This window comes from Plectropomus leopardus, chromosome 7, assembly GCF_026936395.1.
Source record: "Plectropomus leopardus strain MGB_pleo_1.0 chromosome 7, ASM2693639v1, whole genome shotgun sequence".
Classification (NCBI taxonomy): domain Eukaryota; kingdom Metazoa; phylum Chordata; class Actinopteri; order Perciformes; family Serranidae; genus Plectropomus; species Plectropomus leopardus.
In genome coordinates this window covers 16,974,679-17,001,422 of record NC_142182.1, presented here as the reverse complement: position 1 = coordinate 17,001,422, position 26,744 = coordinate 16,974,679, and the positions used below count along the sequence as shown (strand labels likewise).

The 26,744-nt window shown below is 40.3% G+C and overlaps 1 protein-coding gene across 3 annotated transcripts in view; it reads left to right on the top strand.

Annotated features, from left to right (window-relative positions):
• tspan9a (tetraspanin 9a) overlaps window positions 1-26,744 on the top strand; it is a 232,274-nt gene that overhangs the window by 6,001 nt on the left and 199,529 nt on the right. For 2 of the 3 annotated variants that reach the window (XM_088080084.1, XM_088080082.1), the window contains exon 2: window positions 16,313-16,369. The exons of the other annotated variant lie outside the window; for it this stretch is intronic. The gene's annotated coding sequence lies outside the window, so the exon portion shown is untranslated. The remainder of the gene's footprint in view (window positions 1-16,312; window positions 16,370-26,744) is intronic. 3 annotated transcript variants of the gene reach the window in all.

Genomic DNA, 26,744 nt, shown 5'->3' with positions numbered 1-26,744 from the left:
GGGAAAAGGGACAAAGCACAAGAGTCTCAACTGTTAATGATTCTGATTTTGGGGCGTTTAGAATAAATTAGGCTACATTAGATTACACTGTTGTTTTTGGAGCTTTCCCTGGACTTTAACTGTCATCACAGACAGGCTCTGTTTCACTTAACAAGGATTCAAAAGCATTCAGTTAAGTGTCTGAAGAGATACATCTCCACCAGCCTTCATAGCAGTGCATTTGCTCTAAAACACATTTAAAGCGATTGAGGAAACAGTTATTTCTGTAACATCTAACCTGTGAAACCCTCAATGGTCTAATAGAGGCCTTAAGATGATAAGCCTATCAATGTAATGTAATTAAATACATCTCTTTGACAAAAGTCCAAAATTCATAAAGATCCAAACTATTACAGGACTTTTCTTATTGTAGATTTTTACATTAAACTCTAAAGTCTAAAGTCTTCCACATCCCATTTCATGCTTACACACGGGCGACAGCCATGGTCGGAGGCGTTATGATTTTTTTTTTTTCCTTCTTTGGTCAGTCTGTCTGCCCGCACCTTCATCCGTCCCATTCTCACAAACGTTCACTTGGACTCTACGATGAACTGGTGAGACTTTGGCGATCAAAGATCACTATGACTTCACAAAACATGTTTTTGGCCATATTTAATTAATTCATATGCTAATTATCACTACATTTTACAAACATTTGTAAAAAGACTAAAATTATGACATGATAATAAGTTCAATGGTCAACTTCAACTTTTACAAATTAATGTTGTGCAAAAATACTTCTCTGTCCACATCTGAGGAGCAGAAGGCAGACATTTGGTGAGATACTGAATTGGGGACACTAATCTTGGGTGTCTACCTTGAAACTATGCTGAAGGTATGAATCTTCTGCGTAAAGATATTAAAGATGTGTGTGAGGCATCCACATTTTAGAATATGTATAGCTTTTTTGCAGCAGCAGCATCCATATTTGACGCATTGTGTCCTTTTTGGACAGACATGGATAGAAACTGTAACTGCAACTTGACTGGTTTTCAGGCATTCAGTTGCGAGGGGGCAACTCTAGTTTTGACTCTCTAGTTTGACAAACAAGCTCATTTGATTTAAAACTTAATTTTTTCAATTAAGCATTCTCTTGTGTGTGTAATTTTCTGTCCAGAAGCAATCACATCACAGTTTTGGATGGATTAAACTATTATCAGGTATGACAGAGGCTGGCATCAATCAAAGTCATTCAAATCTGTTCCTCTAATCCTCTTTCAAGGCAACACTCTGCTGTATACTACAGACTGTTTTTGTAATGTTAATTCAAGGCTGGCTTCTGACAATAGGAATTCCTTTTTTTATGTTGAATTGATGTTTTTGTAAATGGCCAGCATGTAACAATGCATCGACAATCCCAAAATTTGGCTGCACCTTATTATGTTGGCACTATAAACTACAAGGCTCTTTTTGTTGCGATACAAAAATTGACAACCTTTGCAACAGACATTCAGTTGTCTTGTCCCCAGCAACCTGATATTTCTTAAAGGATCTGTGCTAAGGGTAGTTCTGAGGTATCATCCAGGAATATACAGTGACATTGAAAGGGAACTTTTAAAATATCCTCAAGATATTCTCAGTGCTGTGTGGACTGATTTGTGAGCTGTTGCTTGTACCTCTGGAACTCCTCTCTCTCTCGTGCTCTTGTATTCTGATGATTAGCATTGTGGCTGTTTTACCTTGTGCTGTGTGGGACACAAAATCACAGACATTTGTGTAAATAGTTTTCTGTCCTTTGAGATTTGTGTGTAACAAGAGGCTACATACTTTAAGTTTAAAAGACATGGAAAACAACTTAAACCTTTTCCCCTTAAATTAAAGGTGTCAGATGAAAGACCTTCTTGTATGGCCACCCATCAACACTGATCATCACTTTCATGGTTAGCCACCAAAATGCCCAAAGTCCAAGGTTGAGAATGTGCCTGTGCTTGTTTGATGAAAATAACACTTTTGACAATGTAGACCTACAATGTACCACTCACAAAAGAGTCAGTTGAATTCATATTAATACCAACCATTATAACTAACTATGCTATAGTCTATTAATTTTTGCTTTAAGTCTCTTTCCAGACACGGTTTAAAATAACCTATGTAAAAAATCGGTTACTAGTAGGCTACTAAAACTTATGTTTTTAAAAATGATTTCCTCCAAAAATCTTTGAAAATGGGCTTGAAGCAGACACTGTTTCTCCCTCACTGTGAAATTTTCTCGTGTTAAGTTTTGCTTTCGCTTTTCAATTTCTCCTTTGGCTTGATCCACGTTGCTTCTACATGAGTGGGCCCATAGAGCAAGTGCACTTAGAGACTTCTGCTTCCTCTAACTTGATTGGAGATGAAATTGTTTATATCTTGCGGCTCTTCTAGACTTCCAAATGTTATCAGACGGATTGGATCAAAACCTGAGATGAGATCAGGAGATAAGTCATTTCATGGAGGGCTGTGCCTCTCAAAGAAAATTATCCAGATGTCTCTTTCCCAATATAAGTCAATAGAAAAATGTCTTTTCTGGTCCAGTGGCATTATGTGACGGACCAGAGAGCTGTAATTCTATCATTTGGCCAATACAAAAACTCGGTAAACAATCGGTACACTTCCTGGGGGCCTGGATGTACCTGATCTAGCTTGCCTGGCGTACGTTTAAATCTCAGATTCCCTCTTCAGGAGATGAATGTGAAAACACCTCTCCAGTTACAAACTTTTCACAGATACAAGTCAGTATAGTCAAGATCAAACCAAGAAAATGAAGAAACACAAGCAAAAGAAGAAAAAAAAAGATCCCATCCCAGATGTTATAAGGTGTCGAACATATTTCACTTGGAGAGGCACTCTGAGTTCTTGCAACAAGCTAAACCATCTTTGAAAGAAAACAAGAGAGAAAAGGAAAAAAAAATCAATAGCACATTTCCTCTTCTACCACCTTTGATGGCACAACTTCAGCGGGTGGCCCCTCCTGTCCTGTCTTGTCTGCTCTCCTAAATGCTTGTTGGTACAATAAAAAAGATCCTCAAAAGAGTAATTCGTTACCAGCTTTGAACCTGCTGTGATAAACCTTACACAAGGGAGCCTCATTGGCAAGGCAGAGCAAGCTCTCCCCCTGCCTCATGCCAGAGCTCTAATCAAAAGCACCTTTGTGAGTCACTACAGAGCCCGCTGCCTCTTGGATTGAGCACTCACCATGGCAATTGATCTCTTTAAACATGATCTGCTCTGCTTTAGATGCTCGTTGGCCACTTCTTCTGTGAAATACTGTTTTGAAACCCAGCAAACCCTTTCATTGGTGGTGAATCCCAATTTAGGGAAGAGGTCAGCAGTAAGTGATGCATCCACTTGTTACCAAACATGTCTGGAACTCATTACATTTATAGAGCTTGTTTTGGGGAACAATGCCCCTTTCTTGACCCATGCATTGAATTTGGGAAGGATTATGGGTTAAACTGGCTTCATTTATCATCCTTTAATCAAGCTATTGAGAAGATGAATGCAGAATTAAAATGACTCTAAAACATTTCTGATTCATAAATGCTTTCACAGTAGAGAGCAGGTTATTTTGAATCATATCTTGTTACCCAGTCATTCACGCACAAACCCTTGAAGTGGACACATTTGGTTTATTAAAATAAAGAAACCACAATTTCCAAGACTGTAGTTGGGCTCTACGCTTTTCCAAACTTTTAGTACACAGCTAAGTAACAGCCACAATAAGCTTTGAATGTTACATAAGCACCAGGGCGATTTTCCTCAGTAAATACCTGGTCTGAATTCAAGTTTGTGGTAAAGCTTTTGCCTTTACTTCTCTGAATTAACCTGCCAACACACTGAACGCCGAGGAAAACATTTCTCTGCGCTGCCAAATGGTCTGCTTTAATGATACATTTAAAGATCCCAGAAGGACATAAAATATATTGGACGTAGTTATTTCAGAGCATCTGGAGCCACATATCACTGAAGGGCTGCAGTTTTTCCCTGCTACTCTATACCATCAGTAGAACATAGGCCTCTGCCCCATGGGTCATTTGCTTTTCAATTTCACTCTGATTTGTATTCATGTCATGTTATGGCAAGCTGAACATATGTTGAAATCATACATACATCTGCACCTTTTTGCTGGTTGACTGCCTCTGACAAGTTTGTGGAATGGTGCAATCACCAGTGCGCCTATCAAGGCTCTTTAGATCTGATTATAAACAGGCACTTTCTTACTCTGACTGTCCTTGTGTTTTTAGCTAATCTAGCGGCATGGTAATACTGGTCTGTTGGTCCTCCACTTTGGTCAAGACTGAAGTATCTATACAACTGAGTGGATTTCCACATACGTCTACAGACTTTTTGCTTTTACTGAACTATTTTGACAGTTATTGGATTGATTACTATCAGGCTGACCCAAAGCTTCAAAGCTGTTAGGTTTCAATTATTGCTGTGGTAATCGACATTAAAATTCAGCATTCAAATGCCTCAATATCTGTTTTTTTTAACAGTATACTGATTAAAGAAATTACAAGAAAATGGCAAGTGTCATATACCTATGAAGCCAGTGTCCTCAGCACAGTCACTGACCCTCACTTCAAGAAATTACATTGGCTGTCCGATGAGGAAAAGGAACACGTTGGATGAAATGTGGATCGTTATCTGTTGCTGGCAACCATTTATGAAGTGCTTGCTTTGCATCTAGTGATTTGGCCCTACCAATGTTGTTTGAGTTATTAATGAGTTACAGAGAAATTACGTGCAATAGTCCACATTCCACCTCCTCTTCCCTCTCTGTCACTCGCTCTCTCTTTCTCTCTCTCTCTCTCTCTCACACACACACACACACATGCAGCAGCACTAAGTCCTATTAAAGTTGGGTCGGTTTTGGGTGATCCTGTCATGTACCGTCGAAGATTCAAATATTTGTTAGTAATTATCACTGGCTTTAAAGCCCCCAAAAGGTTTTTGGGACAGCTCTAGATATCCATGAAATGTGGTATAGATATTCAGGTGAAATACTGATGAGGAATTTCAATTTGTTCAACACTTTGCTTTATGGAGAAATAGCTGCAATGGCATTCCAACCACTGCCAGCTGAACTTGGTTTTGTACTTATAAGTGTTTGCATGCTATCATGCCATTATAAGACAGAATAACCAATATACCTGCGTTACATCTGAATGATATCAATTTTATTGTAGGCCTCTGCATGTTAGCATTGCAGGCCTTCGTATTTAGCTCAAAGCAGCACTGTATACAGCCTCACAGGGCTGCTATGGTATGTTTTCTCTTGTTCAGCTGAAATGGATGTCCTTGTTTGACTTCAACAGAAATGGATAATCTGAGACCAAAAAGCAGTGAAAATGAAAGCATGAAAGAGTTTGATGAGTGATGTGTTTATTTCCCCAGTGGAAGGCTGCAAGCAGATCCTTCAGCAAAGCTATTCCTGAGCTCTTCCTGTAGCCTCTGACCTCAGCGGCAGGAGACACAGTTTGACGAGTTTGACGCTTAGGTGACAGTATAACCTTCTGATGTCAAAAATCGGGGCTGTTTGATAGGTGTGATATATCATCTTGACATAACAGTCAACATGTTTTGACATTTCCTGGAAAAAAACATTAGGGAATGAATATTTTTCTCCAAGATTAACTTGTTTACGTTCATTTTTGTCCTGTTATTACAAGATGGTTAAAATGGTTTCCCAATTTCCTGCTGTATTGTTTTTATTTACACAAAAGCAAAAGCAAAGCATTTCATGTTTATATTGGAGGAATGGGGTATTTTTTCTGTGGTCCACTAACTGCATGATAGGCCAAAAAGGCAGTTTTGGTATTTTTAGGTCTTGTCCTTAAGATAATTAGAAAAATTAAGTGAAGCACTAAAATTCACTTCAACCTTGCAGCTTAATTAGAGTATTTCCTGACTATTTTTTTATTCATGTGTAAATATTCTGGTATTTAGATGTTGATGATGCAGTTATTAAATGTTGAAATGTGTTTTTTTTTTTTTGTTTTTTTTCCTCATACATAAACTTTTGTATGAACTTGTATCACCCAGACATCAGTCCCTAAGGCATGAACACCAGCGAAACACCTGATATGTCAGTAGAGGTTTCATGCCAAAATAAATGGGAATATCGTTTGAGAAGCTCAACCTAAGTATCAACAGTCACATATATTTTTTGGGTATACAATACTGCTTTTTCAATTGTTTTCAGGCTGTGTTGTTGATTCCTGAGTGTTGAAAAACGCAGAAATGGATATCTGGTTTCTTTTATTTGTGGGAATGCAATCACATCTCAGAATGAGTGCTATTTTCCAAAGTGGTGATGCATTTCGATTGAGGGCAATGAACCAGAGTACTGCAGTAAATAACTGGCAGTTTTTCCACATTGTTGTTAGAAAATGAGTTTCTTCACCCAAGCATACAGGGATACCATATACAGAAACCAGCAGAAACCAAATATAGCACAGAAAATTGCACTTATAATGCTCATGCCGGGCAAGTTCTCAGTGTGTTGTTGTGTTGAGAGGACTTGAAATTAATATTGGGACACTCAAAATAGTCAATCTGTTAAAATCTGGCTTATCCTTTTTCAGTTTTGCTAAGGGCATTTAGAACATCTCTACACCGTGCTCAGTTACTGAGGGTGGTTTAAATGGTTGGCTCGCCAAACAATTTAATCTCTCTCTCTCTCTCTGTCTCTCTCTCTCTCTTTTTCTGCATATTATTGAAAAGCCGAACTGAGCATAATTGTTGGTTGCAAATGCCACACAGTCACTGCCACTGCTGAGAAATCTGACCCTGAAAAGTGAAAAAATATGGTAAAATTTCAGTTACCTTCACATAGCTCACTCATATGTATCAGTGTTAAAATCTTTTGATTTTAACAAACTCTTATGATTTTAACAGGTCTAAATTACCCAGCCAACAGCTAACTGAGCAAAGGTGAGCAGAGCGATGTTGTGTTACAGACCTTGGCTTCAAGTTAGGTAAATGTTAACAAACAACAATCAAGTTTGCTTTTGTACTGTTGCTAATGCTAACTCATAGAAATTCATTTTTTGATATTTTGACTTATCACCTATCATATATCTGCGCTTATTCTGATATGGCATGTCAAAATGGAAAAATTCAAAAAAAAAAAAAAAAAACACCTTTTGGTTACAGTTTATAAAATCTGCCAACAATAGCTATCATTTCAGCTTATGGTTTGTGGCTAAAATTTTACTTTACCTTCTTTGTTTCTATTGAGGGGACAAAATGCATAATTCAAATGACTGTATGAACAAATGTTGAGAAAAATAAGTGGTTTTGAGTATTTTGCCAGGACTTTATATGCGGATAGATTTTGTTGACATGATAGTGTTGCAATTGTGCAAGATGCAGTCGTGAAAATTTACATGTGTGTAGTTGAGATCACAGTGAAGGTAGAGTTTGAAGGTGGATGTGGTCTGAGAGATCGGGGGAGCAGAAGTTCAGGCTAGGAGGTAGGGAAGGTATGAATGGTCCACTCACTTTAGCCCATTACATCAGCCCGCATACGTTTAAAGTAGCGTATGGCTGCATTATGGCTGCGCAAGGTGGACTCCAGTTTGCAACTGATACATTTTTAAGCCATTTTTTAAGCAAAATGACCAACATTTGCTTGACAGTTGTGAAGATCTTCTGCTTTTATTTGCCTTATGTGATGCTTATCGGAGTTTTGGACATACTGAATTAATCCAAGAAAAATTCCACAGCGTGATAAGACAGGCTGGAGATACACATGCCTGTAAACAGGCGTGCGAAGAACACAGGAGTTTCCTGTTTTTCCAGTGCTGGCCAAAGGAGTGCTTGGCATTTGATGAAATGGCGCAGTCCGCTTGACCCGTGCACCTCTTCCCTCCCTCTCTCTTTGCCTTCTCTTCAAACACCACTGGAGGGCGGTAACAGGGGACCTCTCCGCCCCTGCTCTGAGCCTGTTTGACACATGCATTCACATATTTTGAGAGATCCTATTTAACATGCAAATGAGGTGGACCCAGAGCTTGAATGTTGAATAGACTGGCTTATACTCAGCTCACTCAAGGAGCAGTTTTCAGGTTCAAGACTGGGGCTACAAATGGGACACTGGTGAACTGTGTGAATGTAGTCACTGTGGGTGGGAGGACACTTGAAGTGTATTTTCTCTAGCTTTCGCAGAGAAAACAAAATGGTAGCCACAGCAGGTCACTCAGGGTGGAACTGGTTTCTGCCTGGACTGTGCGAAAGTTGTGGATGGAGAGATTTCACAGACATGTCTCCACAAGTATTGTCCTTCTTTTAGACACTGTGGTGGGGACTGATGTTCCTGACTGACCACACTGACTAGACTCTGAGCTGACTGTGTGAAGCTCTCAGCTGTGGGAGTGCTGCTGGTCCAAGTCCTGACTGATATAGCCCATGTTGGATGGGGTCTCATGTCTTAATGCAGCAAACAGACAAATACTAGCTTGGTAGGACCATCCTGAGCTCAACATCTGTTTCTCTCTCTGTCTCAGTCTGGACTCTGTGACACCCCAAACACTTTCGGTGGGTTGGAGTACTCATCTTGACAGATTGACTCCTTCAGCCAGTCCACTCTACCACACAAATATGTTGCTGATTAGACAGTATCAGTAGATCTAAAAATCACAACTTATTTATATGTACCATTTGTATGTGACATGCACTTTGTCGACAACGATCCTCATTAGGTTTTCTTGATACACTGACATTGCCAGCATATTTGGCCATTTCTCATTTAGCACCCAGCTGCATCCGGACTGTAGAAATCCAGCTTGCAGCATCTTTGTCATATGTCTGAAGCATTGTGAACACTGAACTGCATGACTGTGATTCCTCAGCCTCTCACATCTGCTCCTTTATTAGAACAGTCAGTGGCAAAACAACAATGAGCACTAGATTTGTACCAGGGAACAGCTGATGAATCAAGCTTCTGCCAAATCCAGTCAAAAAAACAGCGAAATATCTTTCCTCAGAGAAACTCAGCAAGGACAGCCTCTTGTCCTTGTTTAACCTTTGTTATTGACTTTTTCTGCAATAACTTTATTTATTGCTGTGTGTACTCTACTAATGTTGGAATTAGCGCTTGTTGGTTCAGGAGTGGCCATTATTGTTCTGCAAGCTTGTAAGTTACGTCATCAACTACAACACAGTCCCTGATTGGCTGCTCACATTTTTAGTTACGGTGGGAATTCCTGATTGGCCCTGATTGGGTTGGGATTTCTTGACAGTGTTTGGGGTTGCAGAGAGTCCAGACTGATGTGCAGAGGGAGACAGAATGTTGAGCTCACATCATCAGGATGGTCTCACCAGGCTACAGAAATACCGCATGTTGTGACTTTAACAACTTCTTGCATTGGGTTACTTAAGTTTGTCCCCCAGGAGGTTGGTTGTAAACAGCCTACTGTAACAGTCCAAAGAATCCAGACTGACTGCTGCTCTCTGTGTTTGAGTTTTGGGGAGCATCCTTAACCATGAAAATGGCACCATGGCAGGCCGGCCTGTCTAATTGTAAATCAGAGTGTGCATGAGAGCGTGCAGTAATTTGTGTGACTGTTACACAAAAGAGTCTCCTCTTTTATATTTTACTCCATGTCTCAGAGAGTGTCCATGCTAATTATTTTTAAAGCACACGTTGATCTTTCCTAAGTAGTTCATGTGAACAAATGTTTTTTCCTGGTGTTTAAAGGCCAATCCAGCTTTGTAAGGCAATTTGTGGGTTTGACAGTAGCAACATTTCTCACGACGAATTTATACATTGTTCATATAAGTGCCTATATGCTGTTTACAAACAACCTCTATTTCACAGTCAAACGCATTACTCCTATAAAAAATCAAAGGGCATAACTGGTGTCCTGAAAGAAGCAGCACTGTGCTGATTCACCTCCAGGTTTTGCACAATAGTCGCAGTGTCAAACCCACTTTCCACTGCTGACTGAGGTTTGTTCTAATGATTTGGTTTGTGGTAAAGTCAGGCTGCTATTAGCGTCACAGCCCTGGTGTAGGTCTGACTGAAGGATGTGGTTGAGGAGTAATGCTGAGACACAAGCTTGTTAGAGAGAGCTTTTGAACAACTTCACTGTACCCCTTCTGGGTAATCACTGATAATCCCTTTAGGAGCACTCAAGACCTGGCTCCTCCTGACTCAATGTGACTGTTATGGTTCAGCAAAACCATTTGTAGTTCTCATCACTGTGTACATACATGTTCACATTTAGTGCGTCATTATTAAATATGCATGTAATGTCATTTGGCTGCGTTATATGCTCCTTGCATTTTGTGATTCATAGCTCTGTGTGTGTCCATCGTACATTGAATCAAGATGTATTGAACTGAAGGCGTCATCAGCTCCAGTCAACGTGACGGTCTTAGCACCTGCACTTTATATTACTGTCACTTTATATTACACTTTATAGACATTTAAAGATTTTTTGGGGGGGCTTTTTTGCCTTTATTGGATAGGGTATTCTCATTAATGCTGAATTCGGTTTTAAATCTAATATAAATAAATAAATTTAAACATACTGGGAGTAAACCCTAAATGTCTCTAATTAATCAGATATGACTTGCTTTAATTTTTGTGTTTCACAGTGAAGAACAGAGGGCAGGCTAACGTTATTTTACAATACGATTCACTTTGTGTTTGATCAGATACAGCAGCTTTGACTTTATGATACTGGTGATATCGAGAACTGTACAACTACAATATGGAACAATAAGAGCATTTTGCGAAAATCTTGCCAAACTATAAAACAAATCATCAGTGAGTAAAATATGATTACTCTGCTTAGTATTGAAGTTATCTACATAATAATTCTTGTTTGGCATTTCAGTAGATTGTCGTAGATTGCCATGAGAGAACAGTGCAATCTCATTTTTTTCTTTTTCATGAAATATGAAACTAAAAATGTCACTTTGTGCACATGTGGAAAGTTTAAAGAGCGGGAGATTAATTATCATAAACCGCAAGGATCTTTAATCATTTTGTTTTGAACACTTCAAACATTTTTTTCCTAAGTTGATAAGTCGTGAGTTCAGTGAATCATCAAGATGTTTTTTTGCACATAACATGAAGGCAGCAGCTAATAAAAAGCTCATTTGCTAAAAAGCTGGCAGCAGGATCAGACTGGAAGAATCGAAACACTCACAAGTTTATAGGACTATAGCTTTCTCTTTTAAATGTCTTTGTTTTTCTGGTTCAACAGCTTGTAATTTGTTAATAAACCTGTTTAAACTTCACACAATTTTGCACATTAGTTCTGAACCATGAGTCCATAAATCTGTGGGGACTGTTTTCCTACACGCTTAGAAATAAAGGTTTTAAAAGGGTTCATCCTTTAAGGCTGAGGCTTTACCCAGAACCATTTTTTGAAGAAAAGGTTCTTCAAGGGTTCTTTGCAAGACAAATCGTTTCACTAAGAACGAAAACTATGATCAGTGGGAGAAAGATCTATGTGTAATGTCGTTAACCACTATTATTATCATTAGAGCCCACAGGATGGGTTCTAGATTAAACCCTTGAAATAAAAGAGGGTTCTTGATACAATCCACTGAAAGGGTTCTAGCTGAAAGCCTTGGAAATAAGAAAGGGTTCTTAGTAAAATCCTCACGGTGGATTCTAGCTGAAACCGTTGGAATATAAAAGTGTTCTCGGTAGAATCCCCTGGGTGGGTTCTTGTAAGCACCCTTAAAAGATGGAAAGGTACTTGATAGAACCCCCAGAGAGGGTTTTGTGTGGAACCATTACACCATTCAGGGTTTTCTGTAGAGCCTCTCTTAGGGGGGTCTGGGTGGAACCTTACCCTCTAAGGTGGGCTTTTGGTAGATCTGAGAGGCTTCCAGTTGTAACGTTAATAAAAGGTTCTACAAGGAACCAAAAAAGGTTATCTTACAGGAACCAGCTGAAAAACCATATATGAATCTAGATAGCACTTTAATTTCTTGGCGAGTAATCATATTTGTAAAATGTAAATAGGTACCATACTTATCATTCTAGCTCACATTTGCACATAGTCTACAAACTAGCGGATTTTGACTTGATGATATGTAACTATGCAGATGTCAGCTAGTAAGCTTTAGAAACTTTGCTGATTGATAACAGCCGTTTGATTTTCTCTTTGTGCCTGTGGAACAAATGTCGGATCCTAACAGAAACTCTGCAGTGTCACAGCAGGCCAATATAATGGTGAGTGATACACCAGTTTGTCAGGGGGCTTTCACAGTGAGAAGTTCAGATGGAGCCGGGTCTCTGTAGGGTCAGTCTGCCTCGAGGCCGACAGGTCTGATGTTTCTTACAGAGGTCATGAGTAGCTTCAGGCATCTATTAGGTATTTCCTGTTCAACAGCCTGACCTGTTGTAACCCCATCTTCAGATTTTTTCTCCCTCCTTCACATACCCATGGCTGTATTAGCCAAGCTGAGTGTGTAAGTAAAGCAGCTGCAGCATGTGATCCAAAAGGCCATATGTTCAGAGATCCAAGTGCAGTTGCTAAAGTTAGTCATCTTATTTCTCTGGTTGCACTCTGGACATCATGATCAATTATTTATGGAAAGAAAGTTCCCAGTAATTGATGTAAGTTGTATGCTGGTCGTGTGAGCGCTTAAAGCTGCCAAATCCTTTCAGTGATTGATCACCACCACATTTGTGTTGGTGTTTATCCAAAGCTGCGTGTGTGTGTCCAAGCAGCTTCTCTTGGCATTGACTGCACGTCATTAAAATGGAATGCCAGGCTACTTGAAAAAAAGCCCTAACTGCTGCTGGAGTGTAAATCAATGTTTCGTGCTTTCTTTTTAGCTCTCCATCTTGTACGAAGGGACTCACACTCTGTGATTCATATTATTGAGAATGCACTCACAGAAGAACAATCTAGCAGTGTGTTCATGCTATATTACATTTATGGCATGACATCACACCCACACAGAGTAGCTCTTCATGTGATCATATTTGATGATCTGATCAGGATGCCAGCCTTGGGAGAATATAAATAGAGTTTTATCTCGCCTGATTCAGTCTTCCTGTTTGGAACGTGGACAGCTCCCGAGGCTACAGAGCTGTCTGGCTCAGTCTGGCCGCACTGCAGTACTTTCTCAGGGTAAAATTTCAGTCCTAACAACCTTAGACATGCAGGCAGGCCAGGGGGCACACAGGCATTCAGGCTTGGATGCAGATAGTGTGGTAGATAGAGAAAAATAAACACAGTGGGTGCAGAGCAGTAAGAAAGCAGGAGGAAAGAAAGGCAGACAGTCAGATGTCTCCTCCCCCTCTGATCTGTTGTAACCACAAGACCGCATTACACAATGGCCAGATTTACTCTAATTGTAGCCGACTAAATGGACTAAAGGGAATAGTGATTAAAATGAGATACTAATTTAGTGTCACTAGTGGTGTAATGATACATTAATCTGGACTGATATATGGATTGAATAATCAATGATCCAATAATATTGATGCAAAGTGAAAACACTGATGCATATTGCCATATCACATTAAAATATGCCTTTATTTTGAAATTCCCACGGCATGACTTTGTCACCATTTCGGTCCAAGGGCACCTGCTTCCTAAACATTCAAACAGTGCGTGGCAGATAATGGTAAGCAGCCAAGAAAAAGGCAACAAGGATATTTTTTGATATGATATATAATCTTATATTATTTGCAGCCTTCTGAATTCAAACTAATGTAAATTATATTGTGCTGTGAGATAATATTGTCTTTTATTGTGAGTAGTATGAAAATTCACCCCTTGTCAAGTTTATTGCACGTCCACATTGGCTTCATCTTTAAGCCCCAGAGGTTACCGCCTGATAAAAAACAGCAAGTTTTCAGCCAGGAGAAGCTGGAATCAGAACTTGTTTTGTGTTTGAGCTTTAGAAACGACTCCATCAAATAAACATGTGTGCATCTCCCATAGAACTGAACTGAATGACCAAACATTAAAAAAAATATACATACTTTGATCCAGAGTGTCACCAAAGTGTATAACTTTAGTTCAATAATAAAAATACACTAAATGCATCCTTTTAAGTTCTTTTTTTTTACTTTTTACATTTTTAGGATGGTGTGTTTGAGTCGAAAGATGTTTAAAAAAATGCTGATATCCAGTTTCATACTCCTCCAGTTCTTTGTGTAATCTAAGTGTTGTGAAATCTTGCTGGCAGAATTCAGTGACACACAGAAATTGAAAAATAAAAGATTGATGGGCAAAGCCTCAAAATGGGGCGGCCCCTGGGAGATAGAGAAGGGAGAAGGAGAGGCAAGAAGGGAGAGGCAGTACTAAGAATATACTGGAAGAGCTTCTCACGCTCTTGCCTTTATCACAAGCAGCTGAAACCTCAAGGGGGATATCCCGCAGACCTGCCAACTGTACCCATTTATACTGAGAGCTAGGGGATCCAACATCCAGAGTGCTGTTAGTGCTATGAATCAACTCGACTTTACAAAAATCCCCACATCAGACTCCTTGAAATTTTCAGCAATAGTTAGTAAAGATGCAACTGAAAGTCAGGCAGTGATTTTGGGTGGCTGTGAATCGTCTGATGTTTGAGTTACAGATGGTGCAATAATAGCAAGCTTTGACGTGACTCACTGTGAACCTTGAGTTAAGATGTTCCGTCGCTCGGCACACAAACTGTCAGGGTCGCTCTTAACACATCACGCGTTTCAATGTGAATGCCGAACTTGCATCAAGTGAACATTTACAGTGGTCGGCTTCAGGGAAGGTTTTGCCCCCTTTTTATGTCATTATCTCTAGTGGCTCCCTCAGATGTTTGACTTCAGATATGTTTTCCTTTAATGCTTCAATCCTGAATGTCAGATATCCAACAAGGATAACTTTTAAAAGAGGAAAATTTAAGCGTGGTGCTGTATATGGAGAGTTATGTTCCGTAATTAAGATCTTAGATCAACTTTTTCCCTGCAGCCCCTAATGAAACCGATCAAATTAGATGTTGTTCTCAGAGGTTTGCTAAGTTCTGGCTCCAAAAACAAAAGCAGTGGGGTTTAATTTTCTCTTTGTTCTAGAGGAAAGAAAAACATTTTTTTTCAAACATGGAAAATTGAAAATGTAGAGGGGAAATGTTAGTTCCTGGCTTTATTATTTGTACCACACAAGATTATAATTTTAAGACACAGCAGAACACTCAATCTAATGACTTGTTGATTTTGTATTTGGCAAAAGCGAGTGGAAAACTGAGTAAATACATGTCTCCAGCGAGCATTTGCTTCATTCTTACCCTGCCTTTGCCCTTATATTAAGCTTTCATCCCCCTCATTCCCTCCTGCGTCTCTTTTCTTCCTCTTTATTCTATATTTTGCTCTTCCATTATTCTTTCCAGTCATCCATCTTCTAGCAGAACTAGGCGGCATAAATGTTAAGTGGAGCACCTACCCTGGCTTTGTGGTGGCATGCCTGCCTGACCAGAAATTCAATGAGTATACTGCAAGTGGAAAGCCTGCAGGTTGTAGACACGCTCTGCACCATCAGAGGCCACTGGTTCTGTTTTTTTGGGACCTAGCTGACATCGTGTGGAAGAGAGTGCCACAAGAAAGCAGACTGGGTGACTGTCTGGTGCAGAGCCTGTCACAGCACACAGTGGCTCCGTGGTGTGTGGTTTAGTGTGAGCTCATAGGGCACATTCTGGTCTCGTCTGCACTGTCAACCTGCCGTTCCAACATAGACACTGATTCACCCAGACAGCCTGCTGCTATGCTCATTACAGTTCATCTGATGTGCGAAACACTCGGATTTACTCATCTTAGCATGTTTAGAATAGTCGTCTGTGACCGATTATCAGGCAGTAGGATTATTTGATATTTTGACAGTTAGTTATATACACAGTGCTCAGAAATAGCATCACTGGCATGCTTGGCAAGTGCTATGACATGGTCTATAATTTTCTTGACAGTTCCGTGCATATTGTCATCTCTAATGGTTAAGATTTGTCCAGATGCAACATTTGTGGTCAGCAGTAATGATCTTACCTTATGAGGGCGGAGGCTGTGTATGTCATCTATATTTGTGTGTTATTTCTTTGTGTTATAATAACATCCATTTTTAACATCCATGTCAACCATTAACAGTTTTGGGGTTTGTGTCGAACAGCATCCATGATTCCACTCTGTCAAGCTCACGTCACAGTCACATAGCTCTGTCATTCCTCCTGACATTTACCTTTTCAGCTGTGCGTGCCATTGTGTGAGTTTTATGTTTTCTTACAATTAGCAGTTGATTTAATCCAAAGAGTCATTTTCATTCCCTGTTTCTTTTCCTCTGTTTGACAGTCTGTCACAGGCGAGCCGGAGAGCCCACTGCCTCTGTTTCCGACCACATCTGAGCCGGTGAGAAATTACACCATGTTCCACCCCGCTTGGTTTTTTGTAGTTTCAGCCTCGGCATGGCCCAATTCTGTCTTTACCCTATCAAGTTGCAATCACTGCACAAGTGATTGTTTGTTTGCAAAACATTTCTCTCAAGTAATGTTGATGAACCTTTATCCCTTGGGTCATTTTATTTAATACAAGTTTTTGAGAATTAAAAGTAGAATCTCAAAAAATGAAGCTGTATTACAGAATGAGGTGGACTGGGCCAGGTCATACCATTTTAAGTCCCTTATGATTGTGGGTATTTCTCAGTTTGCTTGAGGGTGTAGTAATAGAAAAGACAATAGACCTTCCAGGAAACAAGCTCTTGGGACTGAATTCCGGATTGTGCTGGGCTGAGTTGCTGCTCTGCTATGGGTGTGCTTCCTCACCAACTACCTCCAGGCCCTGGTGTGGGTGACTGCAGGAAATAGCCTCTTAGGCATACACACACACACACAGGCTTACACACAAGCCCTACACCTTCAATTTTAGGGACATAACCTGCATGAACTCCAGCATTGCCTGCACCAGTAATTGGTTATAGCCACAAATTATTTTGGACCATAAATATTTTTTTTATATACGGTGAAATCATGTCAGCGCAGTTCGGCTCCAAGCTGTATCATGCTTGCAGGGACACAAATTAGTGATACAGAAACAAGACTACGGTAGAGACAGTGTCTGGTTTGAGCCCAGCAGCAGTCATTTGGCATGTTATCTTCACATAGATTAGGCTTTAAACTGAAGCTGAGACAGCCTCTATAAGAAAAAACATTGACTGGCTCTTGTCTTAACCTGCGGTGCAGGGGGAAATATATCTTTTACAATAGTAGCATTCATTCAATTCCATGGCAAGTCACGAATAACCCATTAATAATGTGTGTAACAAGGGAAAACATCTTCTATTGCAAAAATCAGTCAGGCTACAACAGCTAATATGAAACGCATCATTTTAATACAGTCTAATACATCAGCTCCACAAAATACATAATAGACCTCACTAAAGATTTTATTTCAAAGTAAACTCTATTGCAGAACTGTTGTACTGCATTGCATGACATTGTACAGGTGCTTCTATTTTTCTAGTAACTCAGAGCAGATTCACATTGAAAATGTGAATATTAAAGAATGGAAATGACATTAGCTGCTAGCCTGTGTCATGCAGCGATCTTGAGGCTGTTATGAGGTGTGCAAACATGAATAAGGCAGCACTGTGGATCATGACTGTCCATGTAAAACAGCAAGCACAGTGTGAAAGCTGGCTGCTGCTTTTCATTCTGGGTCACGCTGTTCAGGACGAAGTACCCCGTCAGCAGTAAGCAGCAGTGAAGCCTCTAAGGGTCCTGTGCTCTAAAAAGTCCATGCTCCTTTAATTCACTGAGCTCAGGTCAAACACTTTGATTCTAATCAGCCTCAGCAGCCTCGGCTTCACTTGGCTGCTGATGGACTGTGCAGTGAGGCAGCGACCTCTGGCAGGCACTGTTGGTTCTGCAGTTAGACGCATGACATCTGCTCATGTCCAGATGTATTTGAAAACAACACCGGCATAGTTGCATAGTGTTATCAGTTTTAGCTCTTTCTAAAGGAGGCATAAAGACAGCTCACATATAGCATTCACAATGCTTAGAAAAGCTTCATAGACAGCTGCAACTGTTGAATGTTGCCCCTTTCTATTTCTATCAATGGCAGTAACATCTGGGCCCTCAGTTAGCATTGAGTAATAAAGGAGGTCGTCCCTGGAGACAGGCTGGTCTGGACAGACTTTCTCTGGAAGGAAAAGGGGGAATTAATAGCCCATGTTGTCTCTATAAATCCCTGTGTGGCAGGGTCGATGCTCAGCTTGAGGGGAAGCTTTTTTTTTGTCACGCTTATTCACTTTGCTTTTTACATTCTGCTCACCATTTCCTCCTATAAAGGGGTCCAACAAGGATAAGAGGTAATAGTCCTTTACATCCAGGCTGAATTCATTCTCTCTGCTGTTTAAATTGGCTCACTCTCTCAATTTGTATATTAAGGGAATTTCTTTTTTAACCTATTCTGCCAATTCAGCGCTTTACTGAAGCTATTTCTCATACTTTAGCTGGGACCTAAAGTGTTTGGTGGAAGATGTGTGCGAGCAGTTGTTTGTACTGCCAGCTGGTGTGATAGTGTGTTCCTTTGTGTGAAAAGTGTCCTTGAGCTTGCAGCAGGTTTCATTCTGTGCCATTCAAGTGAGACTGACAGGGAACTGACAGTATTAATGAATGAGGGTCAAAAAATCTGATGAATTTTGTCAGAGTAGCTTGTTGCCCTTGTGTTACTGCCAAGTGGTTACTTACCTATTTTATGGAAGCATTTTTTTCTGCAATGACTTATTAAATAGTTTGTAAAGAATGTGATGTTACTGAAGCATCTCAATGTGGCGCACCAACCCAAACGCCAGAAACCATTGTTGGCATGGAACGTTTCTGCTAACCATGGATGCGTGACATGTGCAGGTTATTATGTAGCGGATACGTTGAACACATTTTTACTTGGTACAAAAAATGGTTTTGGCCTCTGTAGCTAATTTCAACATTCATAACAAATATACCGTGGGTTAATTCATTTGTCCATTTACATTTATTAAGGCCCAGAATAAGTCATATTCAAAGATGAGGATGCTTCGGTGGCTGCTTGCGAGGCGTCTCCACATTCTGTTAGTGAGATCCCTCCCCTCGCTCCTCCACAGCTCCATCCTCATGTTCAAGTATGGTCACATCTGGCTCCAAAAAAAACAAGATGATGATGGCTGAAATACCAAACTCAAGGCTTCAAAATACCAATGAGTGACATCATGCTAGCTATGTCCATTATTTATACAATCTATGGTTATTATGTAGCAGATACATTGAAAAGTTTCAGCGATGCTGTGGTTAACGTGTGGCTAGCTTTTGCACAAAAAACACTTGGTTATGGTTAGGAAAAGGTCATGTTTTAGCTTAAAATATACCATTTCTGGGGACGCAATACCAGACAGAAAAGCAGGGATGTCTCAGTGAAAAAAAACTACTACAAACCACCCACATTTGTTGCCTAAAAAGCCACTGAGAACACAGCAATGACTAGCTAAATAACTACTGGTTTTCTCTTTTTTTTTGTTGGTGTTTGTCTGTTGTTAGTTTGCAGTAATCTGTAATTTGACAGCCTAGGTGTCACATGGCAAAGTCAGCTGTCAAATTATGTCTTTAAAAACATTTTTATGCATGAAACACGTAAATATGATGATTTTTGGTTTGCAGAATGCCAACATTGTGTTCCCAGGCTGTGCCACAGCTAGTTAGGGTCAGCTGCACATTGCCACATTCTGCTTTATGTTCATAGCTCAACATCAATCTTTTGCCTCTATTGCATCTGTTCGGCTGTACTTTGTCACCTTCAGTTTTTTAGTTCTTTGTCAAAACATTGTTAATAACTTTCATAAACTAAGAAGATCAATCACAGCTAAACAGCTAAAAGTGAGAAAGTGCAGCTGCACCTAATGAAGAACAGTTAACACTGATCATAAAAGAGCTAAAGGGAGCTGGCAGAGCTGGCTCACTTTAGTGGTGTGAGAGTTTACAACTGCTGACTTCAGGTCTATTTCTTTTTCTTTTATTCTGACACAATAGTTGTCTTTTCGGTGTGTGACCTTGTTTAGGATGTTTTCTGGCTCTCAGTTTAAGGTTTAACAGGTTCAGCTGAAATGAGAAGTGTTGAGGGATTTCAGGCAACACCACTCAGTACTCAGGCAACCCAGAGAGAGGAAAGAGGGAGTGGGAGAAGGGGAGGATGAAGGAAGCGGAGGTTGAAGGAGAGGGAAAAGGGCACTGTATTTCACAGCCCCAGTTATGTTCTTTCTGTAAAAACATCAAGGCTTTGCTTCACTGCGCTTCACAGCATGGCTCCCCCAGCCTCTGTGTTTGATGGCTGTGTTAGCCGACCACAACACAACACCCTCGCTTTGACAGGGTCAAAAGGGTTCAAAGAGGATCCTGGCCTTTAATCAAACTAAGAGGGTGACGGCTCAACATTGACTTGTCTTTATAAAAAAGGTGTTTTTTTTTTGTTGTACAAAAATACATCTCTATATCACAAAGTCTGTTTGTGATATTTGATTTGATCATTAAAAGCTCTTGGAATTTGTGGTACTCGTTTGGATCTGTCATGGTTTAATGTCAGAGGTGTTAATGTGAATTTCAAATTGCTTTTCAAAGTACTTTTTGGCCTGTAGAAAAACATACACACGGAGTTTGTCGACCTTGAATGGAAGGTGTTTCTGTATTGTGTTTTGGATCTCCTTTTTGATAAATTTCACATATTTAAATGTGTCTCCAGAAAGAATAAGGATTTCTTTACATACCTTTTGAAGAGTGTTAGATTTGGTAGTAGTATTATTCGCACTTAGGTTTTTGATAGTAGTATAGTGTTTTCGTTACCCTAGAATGAGCTGTTTATATCTACACAAAGAGTGGGTCCTCTTCTGAGTCCACCATATTGTTTCTGAAGTAGCTCAGAATGGAAAAAAACGCTGGTTTTTCAACAGGGCCATTAGTATTTTTATTTTTATACAATGGCCATTGTAGGGAAAAGTTTCCATTGGATGCAATCTGAAATCTCACCACTAGATGTAAAAAAAAAAAATAAAATTTTTTTTTTGCTTTAACTTATCATTATGAAGTTAATGTTGATTGCAAAATGAACAATCTATAGAATAGTGTCATCATCTGCATTTAGACTGACTCCCTATAAGCTTCACTTTCGCTATGCAATTTTGTCTGCCCAGAAAGAAAGGCTGGACTTACAACATAAAAAAGTCTGTGAGTCATTTTGCCACCAAGCGCATTTGTTTTCCCTGGTAGCTATCGGTATGTATCCGCAGATACCAAAGAGTATCATTGTAGGTTCTTTGTGGTTACTATTCCCTATAGCATAAATAGCTGACAGTGGAAAAACTGAAGAAACTGTGGAAATAAATGCAGTGTTTCTTGTGTTGTTGGTAGTTGGCCGGCTCTGATGAAGCGTGAAAAGTGATCCTGTTGTCTTTGCGGCAGCAGCACCAATATTATTACCACTTTTGGGGTAAAGTTGTCTGTTTCCACTTTAAAAATCTCACTTGTCCTATATTATAATATAAGTTTATGTGTACATATCAAATAGTGTTGATGTTATGATGAGAAAAACAAGCCATCCCACTATTTTACCACACCGCAGTTGGTTTTAAGACATACTTTTACAATGGCTCTCTACCAGCAACTTTAGTTGATGATATAATATGTGTATGCTATATTTCCATATCTTCAAGCGTGTCTAATGAGCTCTTAGAATGGACACAGATGAGCAGGTATTAATCTTGCACAACTGCTCTGGCTAATTTTGGTCTCATCAGATGACTGATTATCTTTCTGTTCCTCTGCAGCGGAAAACTTTGCCCTTAAAGTGTCCTCTGCTGCTTTGACTCCATACAGACAGACTGTTTGTGGTTATATGTTTCAAAAAACAAGATTTAGAGGGACATAAAAGACCCAAAACAGAAGCATTAAAATAAAACATGTATATAAAAATGTTAAAAAGATAGAAGGGATGCATTAAAATTAAAGAAACACGTTAAGTTTATCACGGTCAATGACGTCTTTGTCTATAAATGAGCACTACACTGAACCTTATATTCTCTAAAACTTTTCCAAAACTTTTCTTGTAATTTGTCATTGCTTGCATGAACTCACTGCAGCACCAGCTGGCCCACATTGTAATGACTGGGCTTCAGTCATCTCTGCTGAGCTAAAAGTGGTACCTCATCCAAACTTTCTCTCAGTGCTTGTGTGCCAGTTGTGGTTGTTCAGCATTTAGGCTCAGTCTCCTGGGAGGACCTGGATAGCATATAAAAGCCCACAGTCACTGCTGAGTGACGTTTTAGTGGCTAGTGGAGAGCTCTTAACAATACCTGAGTGTTTCTCTCCCACTCTCTGTCTCACTGTGGAAGAGAGAGAGGATTAATATTCATGTTGACTGTATCACAGAGCCTCCTGTGCACTGCCTGTCATTGGTACTATTGCGAGTTTCAAACATGACCTAATGGCTTTACTGTCAAGCAGTGTGTGTGTCTCAGCTTGTGTTTAAAGCTATACTATGCAGGACTTTCCTTAGAAAGGCAATGTATAGACTCATACAAAAATAATCCCTCTTAATATTCACCTATGACCCACTAGAAGTGTGTGATAGTGTATTTTCTTCTTGTGTGTACTCCCACAGCATTCAGGTAAGGTTGGGGCTTTATGAAAAGGTTGGTACCAGACTGTAAGTAGCAGGCATCAAAGAGACACAGTGTAGGAAAATGCAAATTAAGCGAGGCAAAAGGCCAAGTCGGAGTGAATCTGGGATTGGCTTTTAGTGTAACTTTTGCTGGTGAGTGTGTTTACCATGCAGCGATCTCCGAGGCTGAAAAATGAAGCCAACGTGGAGTTGCCAAAAACTGCAGTTCATCGAATGGCCACTTGAGGCTGGCTCCAAAGCAGAGTGAATCTCTATAGACCCCGAAGATAAAATGCCCAACTTTACAGCAGAAATAAACAAGTTGACAGCCTTGTACAAAAAACAATTTTGGTCTCCTTGGCTTATTTCAATATTCATGACAAGTGCACAGGGGTGATATATATATATATATATATATATATATATATATATGTATATATATATATATATATATATATATATATATATATATATATATATATATATATATATATATATATATATATATATATATATATATGTATATATATATATTAGTAACTCATCCGTTTACATTTCATTAAGGCACAAAGTTAAGCATATTTAAGGCTGTCTGCTTGAGTGACAGGCTGTCTAAAGATATTGTTCTCTTCTTCCAGTCATATCCAGCCCTTGCAAATAGACAAACTGTCATATATAGAACAGTACAACTTAAATGACATATAGATGCTGAAGAAGCAAGTCTCTTTAATTGGGAACATGCAAAGTCATGCAGCATCTCAGAGTGGAGGTTAGTGCACTAAATCATCCGGCAAATCTCTAGAACTCTGCCTCAGATCCTCTCTTCCATTCTAACATAATTATGCCCTCATTTTCTGGCAGCTTTGATAGTAATAGGGCTGCAAGCTGAGTTGGGGAGACGGCTCTTAAACCAGAGTACCATGACAACCTCATTGCATGTTCTGTGGCAGGCATGTTGACATGTACCAGTCAAAGGACATATTTAGATACATAGCAGACCCTTCTAATAATCACGTCTCTGTTGTAGAGACTACACATTTTGTATTGTTGGTATTGTGTTCTCCAGCTCTATCATTGTTGAGGATAACTTGTGTCTAGACATGACTAGTTCATTGATGACAGATGATAACTTTGGTATTTCATATTAGCATAGTATGTTGAAGGACCAGCAGCACTGATTAACATGTTTCCTTGCAGTGAGCGCCATCTAGTGATTTTTGAGCAATACAGCATTATTTTTTTGAAGCATGACTAAAAGCCTGAACTACTGCTTTTCATTGTGCGTCTTTTGCATGATTACTTAATGTTTTTGAAATATCCTGTCATACTTCTGATAAAACAAGCAGTAGCAATGCACCAGGATACAGAGGCTTCATTGGGGAGGTAAGTAACTTGCAGAGTTAAATAACAAAACTCTTATCTTCCAAACAGTGCCCCTGAAGAAATTCAATTTAAGATGTAATCCAACCCTCAAGGCTGTTCTTAAGTTGCTGTTTAAAAATATGTGGTTACTCACTGGCATCACACCTTGAACTTCATTAAACAACTCCAAGGAAAGGTCATACTTTGATTCCCTTCCAACTGAATAGAGCAGTTTCAAGTTCTGTCAGGGTTTTGTGGTAGGTGTAACCCACAAAATCAATAGTGTTCAAATCGAAATTTTCCAAAGGTATCTTAGGGAGAGAGATGGAGAGGGGGAAGGAGAGAAATAAAGAGAGATACAGGGAGGGATGGTGAGCAAGAGACAGAGGAGGCGGGGATAGTTCACTCATGGGTAATTGGAAAGCAGGGAGGTTGAGACTCCAGTTCACACAGTGTTGAAACAGGCCGTTCCCAGTGGCCATTTATCCATATCACTTGAGAGGTATTAGACCAGTGTCACTGACTTGAAATCAATTTACTGATAAAATTACCTCAAGAACAAATTATCACGCAGTCACAGCCTGTTGTCATGGGCAATGTGTTCTTTCTGACACCACTAGAGGTCAGTGTGACCCTGACGTGTGCACATGAGGGAGTGAAGATGTCATGAACTGCTTGAATGGGTAGGAGGGGAGCATGCTTTCTGGTCATGTCTGCAGAATGACTGCATGGTGCAGAGCTTTAGCTGTTTTCTCCTACAAACAAAATCTCGTCTAGTTTTCTCTCTCTTCTTGCTCTTGCTTCTTTATCTGCTCCTTCTGTGCATTTTCAACCTGGGATAGGTTGAATCTGTTCATGCAATTTGCATAAGCTGGCTCCAAAAATCACTGCTTACCCCTGTGTATTGCTCAGTCAGAGTGAGCAAGCTGTTCAAAAGGAATAGCTAATGACTCCATTGCCCTCATTGACGCATGTCAGTCTATTTCAGGCTCAACACTCTCATACATGGCCAAGTAAGAACTGATGATCTGCATGCTGGATTGACACTGCGACGTCAGTCTACCACTTGGTTAGTCAGGAGAGTACTTTTCAGCAGAGCAGGGGCACTTTATCCTCATGCCTATGAACCATCAGCGAAGTGTCTAGCCTCATGTCACACTGCTGACAGCTCTCAACCGATGGAGGAGACATACTGGGATATCAAACGTGGGATCTGACCTGACGTGGCAGCAGTGGCTTTTCTTCCCCCCCAGCCTCCAGCACCTTCACTGCCCATAACAGGAGCCATCCTTCAGCCCCATCTCCTTATTGATCCCCATTTGGCCGGGGTTCATTCTCCCCTGTCCGTTACCAGTCATCAGTCTCAGCCTTAAAGCTTGTCCACCGCTGACCCCTGCTCTGAAGATGAGACGAGCTGTAATTGGAGGGGAACAAGGTTGAGAAGTGGGAGGGGGCAGTTTGAGAGTCGGGCCATAGATGGGGTGAGAATGAGCGAGGAAGATAACGAGACAGAGAGAGCGATTGGGCAGCTGGGTGGAGACGAATAGCATTAACTGGACTGAGGGCTGAATGCAGGGGCAGGAAGGGCACTGCCAGCCTCGGAGGCCTGTGGCCGCCTTTCACATGACTATCTGTATGATGGGACGCGAGAGAGTAATAGAATCCCAACGTGATGTGCTGGGATGCTTGGGGAGGAGGAGGAGGGGGGGAGTAAATTTAGCCACAGCCGCAGGCAGTCAGGCAGGCAGCTCCGCAGGCCTTGGGGGGGTTGCTGCTCTGGGGCCTTCTCTGGCTTCCCCTCTCTGGTCCTCTCTACCCTTCTGGAAGAGTCATAGAGGGCAGTGCTGCAATCACAATATGAATCACCTCCTTTCCATACCTTAGCTGGCTTAATGGCCAAATGTGAGATGTATCACATTGCAATGTGATGGCTGTGAGGGGGGAGATAAGTCAGCCACACTTTATTTCCAGGCTCTGTTAGGGGGAGCATCTGTTGGCTTGTGCAGCTATTGGATTTCAAAAGCAATAGCGCATGTCATAAACTGATGTTCTATGATGGAATAGATTCTTCATGATTGATACACAGATGTTACCGTGATGTTAGTGATTCAGCTAAGCCACAATGGAGGTATGTTTTGCTGCAAAACACCAAGCGGGATATGGCATCTCTCAGTGTCAGTGGTTTTGTCCTTACATCACATTTCTCCTTCCGCACTGAGTCCTATCTGAGCCCTGCTCCCTCCCCCAACCTGTCTCTTTAGTTATACCTCCTCAAGCAATATCAGGTGAAGATCAAAAGAAGGCTTCATCACTTTGGACTGTTTGTATCCATGCAAATCATTTATTCTGCACTTTGAAAGCATAACCTTCTCTCTACAGAGGCATCCAGTGGGTTGACGGTTGATTATTATTCAGCAGTTTGTCGCTCAAAAAGGCTCTCTAATGTTGTTATTGATAAAGGAAGTTATTTTGATTTATTTTGAGGTTTGTGTGGAAAGGAAACAAATGTGAAGCTTTTATTTTTAGGAATTCTGTTTGTCTCAGTTGTGCAGGTGTGACATGCCAAAATAAAAGTCTGTTATCATTTTCTTTTTTCTCCATGAAAGTGTTCGACCAGATTAAGGTGTGCTTGTAAACATCACGTCAGGTTATAGAAGTGTTTGTGTTTTTTTAATCCATTCAAACACTAAGGAAGTTAAAAACACGTCTTTAAGGGAGTCAAAGCATGTACATCCCTGAT